This window comes from Pongo abelii, chromosome 7 (genome assembly GCF_028885655.2).
Source record: "Pongo abelii isolate AG06213 chromosome 7, NHGRI_mPonAbe1-v2.0_pri, whole genome shotgun sequence".
NCBI lineage: Eukaryota > Metazoa > Chordata > Mammalia > Primates > Hominidae > Pongo > Pongo abelii.
The window spans coordinates 133,126,749-133,131,370 of NC_071992.2; positions in this window are offsets into that span (position 1 = coordinate 133,126,749).

Below are 4,622 nucleotides of genomic sequence, written 5' to 3' on the forward strand. Positions count from 1 at the left end.
AAGCAAATTGCTTTAAATTCTTTAGGTCTCTCTAAGGAAGCCAGTGAAAATGGCACCTGTCTTATTTAAATCTTAAGTAACTCAAATCAGGTTTGGGAGAATGAGTTAATGGCGAGTGAACTTCTATGTCATGTGTTTATTCCATATCTTTAGTTTCATATGATCTTACTACCTTTTTGGACTGACACTTTCCCTGCACCCTTCTCTTCCTCACATCTTTATGTCTTGGTGACGCTCTGCCACCTGCTCACTGTTCGGATGTTGTCTCAGAGTTCCCTCTGTGGATTCAAAAATTGACTTAGCAAACATGGGAATAGGCAGCAGGAAGATATAAAGTGAATAGTCGCTGCTACTTGCCAACCCCTGAATCTGCCTGGCATGCAGCGCTATGTATGTTTAAAACATAATTGTCCCAACAAAACTGTGAGGTTGGAACTATCGCACTTCCCATTTTACAGAAGAAGAGAGTGAGTACTGGAGAGGTGATGTAATTTATCACGATCCACTCAGCTATCACGTAGAGATGTCAAGATTCACATCTGATGTTGGGAGTGGTCTGGCTATTGGGCCCCTCCCAAACTAATGAGAGAGACCTTGAACTAGTGAGTAAATTCAATATTATAATAGAAGAATGCATGAATTGCTAGGAGGGATGCTTTTTGCAGGAGTCAGACAATGAAGGTCTCATTGAAGTCATGCCTCCAAGTTATTACTTGGTGTCCACCTGAAAAAAAGTCCTCACATCCTGTCTAAACTAGTTGAGTGATCTTGGATAAATTACTCCACCCTATTTAGCCTCATTTTTTCTCATTTGAAAATGAGAGAGATAGTGGAAATGCCCCCTAAAACATTCCTGTAACTTAGAGCCTCTATTCTATTCTAATCCTGCCTGCTTGTAACTGGACCCTTCAATCACTTGCTCCTGACTTGCCAAGACTTTCTGATTCCCGTTACAGCATGATGGACAGCTGACCATTTGTCCCTGGCCCCTGGCAATGAAGTAGACTCTCCTGGTCTCAAACCTTACCCTGATCACAGCGTGAGCTGATGCAGCCTTGATGATGAAGGAAAGCAATTCTTGTCACTCTTGGATGCCCCTCTGCTCTTTTCACCCACACCATGACTGCAGCCAGGGGGAAATGTCACATTTGCACTTCTGAGGCAGACAAGCATCACTTAGAACTTTTATGTGTTATGATTTTAGAGGAAGCCTGCTGTGGCAGATGCTGCTGGCTGAGAACCGTGCCTTGTGCAGCCTCTGCGGCCGGATGGTGGAGTTGGAATCTTGGTTCCTTCACTTCCTCACTATGTTACTTAACACTTCTGCAGTTCAGTTTGCTTATCTGTAAATGATTATGGATCATACTTACCCCAAGAGTTTGTTACGAGGATCTAGTGGACTAATACACATGAAGTGTTTAGAAGCATGAAAATAGTGGCTTATTATTACAACAGCCAACCCAACAAGTGTTTTGCTCATCCTTCTTGCCTGTTGGAAGTGCCCAATTCCAAGATAGGGACAGAGATGATAGCTTCACTTTTCCCAGTCCCTCTTGCAGTTCAAGATGGCTTTTGAATCCAGTTGTGTCTGATAAAACATAAATGGAAGTTTACTGGGGGGGTTTCTGAGAAACAATTTTTTCCCCTTACATGAAGAGAGATAGAAGATAAGGTGTCTTCCTCCCTATCTCTTTTTTTCTTTCTTCCAGATATTTTCACATGCAATTGTAAAGCTCGCCTATGCGGCAGCCACCCTGTGACCTAGGTGGGAAATATAGGGGCACTTTGAAGATGACAGGACAGAAAGATGAAAAGAAGCAGTGTCTTTGATGACATCAATGAGCTTCTGACCCCACCCTGCAACTGCCTACCTATGGCTAGTCTTGTTCTGTGAGACAATAACAATAATGATATCCAATTGTTTGAGGCACTTTTAATGGGGTATTCAGTTCCTTGCACCTGAAAGCACCCTAACTGATAACTTAATCCCCCAAAACCTCCTGGCACAAAGGTTTGTGATAGTGCATCTCTGATGGCAACTGTACATATCATTGGAAACTATCGGCACGGGACTCTGGAGACATCATTTGGTTGCTTAAATATTTCACACATGCCTTTGGCGAGGATGAATTCTATGCAATAGCGTGTCCAGAATTTGGTGGGTTCTTGGTCTCACTGACTAAGAATGAAGCCACGGACCCTCACGGTGAGTGTTACAGTTTTTGAAGATGGTGTGTCCAGAGTTTGTTCCTTCTGATGTTCTGACGTGTTCAGAGTTTCTTCCTTCTAGTGGGTTCGTAGTCTTGCTGGCCTCAGGAGTGAAGCTGCAAACCTTCGCGGTGAGTGTTACAGCTCATAAAAGCAGTGTGGACCCCGAAGAGTGAGCAGCACCAAAATTTATCATAAAGGGCAAAAGAACAAAACTTCCACAGCGTGGAAAAAGAGTGGAGCGTGTTGCCACTGCTGGCTCTGGCAGCCTGCTTTTATTCTCTTACCTGGCCCCACCCACATCCTGCTGATTGGTCCATTTTACAGAGAGCTGATTAGTCCGTTTTGACAGGGTGCTGATTGGTGCGTTTGCAATCCCTAGGCTAGACACAAAAGTTCTCCAAGTCCCTACTAGATTAGCTAGACACAGAGCACTGATTGGTGCGCTTACAAACCTTGATGTAGACACACGGTGCTGATTGGTGTGTTTACAATCCTTTAGCTAGACATAAAGGTTCTCCAAGTCCCCACCAGATTACCAAGATACAGAGTGCTGACTGGTGTATTTACAAACCTTGAGCTAGACACAGAGTGCTGATCGGTGTATTTACAAACCTTGAGCTAGACCCAGAATGCTGATTGGTGTATTTACAATCCCTTAGCTAGACATAAAGGTTCTCCAAGTCCCCACTAGACTCAGGAGCCCAGCTGGCTTCACCTAGCGGATCCTGCACCAGCCGGAGGCAGAACTGCCTGCCAGTCTGGCGCCGTGCCAGTCCCGCGCCGTGCGCCCGCACTCCTCAGCCCTTGGGCGGTGGATGGGACCAGGCGTTGCGGCGCAGAAGGCGGCGCTCGTCGGGGAGGCTCGGGCGGCGCAGGAGCCCACGGCGGGGGTTGGGAGGAGGCTCAGGCATGGCGGGCTGCAGTTCCCGAGCCCTGCCCCGCAGGGAGGCAGCTGAGGCCTGGCGAGAATTCGAGCGCAGTGCCGGCACTGCTGGGGGACCCGGCGCACCCTCCGCAGCTGCTGGCCCAGGTGCTAAGCCTTTCACTGCCCGGGGCCGGCGGCGCCCGCAGGCCGGCCGCTCCGAGTGCGGGGCCGTGGAGCCCACGCCCACCCGGAACTCGCGCTGGCCGGTGAGCGCCGCGCGCAGCCCAGGTTCCCGCCCGCGCCTCTCCCTCCACACCTCCCCACAAGCAGAGGGAGCTGGGTCCGGCCTTGGCCAGCCCAGAGAGGGGCCCCCACAGCGCAGTGGCGGGCTGAAGAGCTTGTCGAGCATGCCCAGAGCGGACGCCGAGGCGGAGGAGGCGCTGAGAGCGAGCAAGGGCTGCGAGGGCTGCCAGCATGCTGTCACCTCCCAGTAGGAGATCAGTTAATGCATACTGAAGGAAGGCTTGTTGGAGAAGAATCCTCTCCTGAACCCCGTGGAGACTCTAGAATCCTGCGGTAAATGTTCTAATTATTAAAAACATTTCCCAATGCTCACCCTCATTAAGGATGTTCTAATGCCTAGGAAACCTACTACCTATCTGATTCTGTCAGAGAAGCCATTTTGTTTTTTGGCAACCGGAAGCAGTGGGGATGAAATATTTTCCTAAGGCGTCTCAGGACTGAACTGGCAGCAAAACAGTAAACTGTTTATCAGCTCTTAAATTTTTATACCAGGGAAGTTTAGCAAACTGTCAGAAAACAGCCTGAATTGAATTTCTATAAATACTGCTTCCAAATTGGTACTGAGGATACTAGTTGCTCTAAACTACAGGATTCAGTCTGGGAATTTTCATGCAAAGAAGTATCTCAAGATTTTAAGGTGGGATTGCCAGGGTCAGAGGGCAATGTCCTCTGAAATCCACCAATATTTTACTGGACTTTATGGTTTACAGTTTACCAGGTACCTTACAGTTTACCAAGTGCTTTCCAGTTTATAATTTACCAGGTGCTGCCATAGCTGATAGCTCGTTAATCTTACAGTAACCAGCTGAAGTAGGTGTGGCTTGAGGCTATTGAATTTTAAGAAGCATCAAGAAAGCCTGCCTGTCTAACTTTGGAAATATCACCCTCATGCTGTCTTCCCAGGATGTGTCTCTCCCTAAGTAAGAGATGTACTTCCTGGAGGGAGTGCAGTGTTGGGAATCTGAAGACCCAGCTTTGAGCTGAATTTGCTTTGTGATACTTGGTGAGTCATTGATGTCTCTGAGCTTCAATTTTCTCATTTGTAGAAACTTGTAGAGTAAGGCATTGAACTCATAATCATCTTTAAGATTCTTTGGGTTAAGCATGGGCATCTCCTGCTAATAATGGTTTTAATTTGAAACAATGTTGTTACCAACTCATTAGTGTGAATTAACCTAGGTGGTGATACTAAAAGGTTAAGCTTTATTTAAAGTGTGCTTAGTGAGCAATTAAGGGAAGCTTG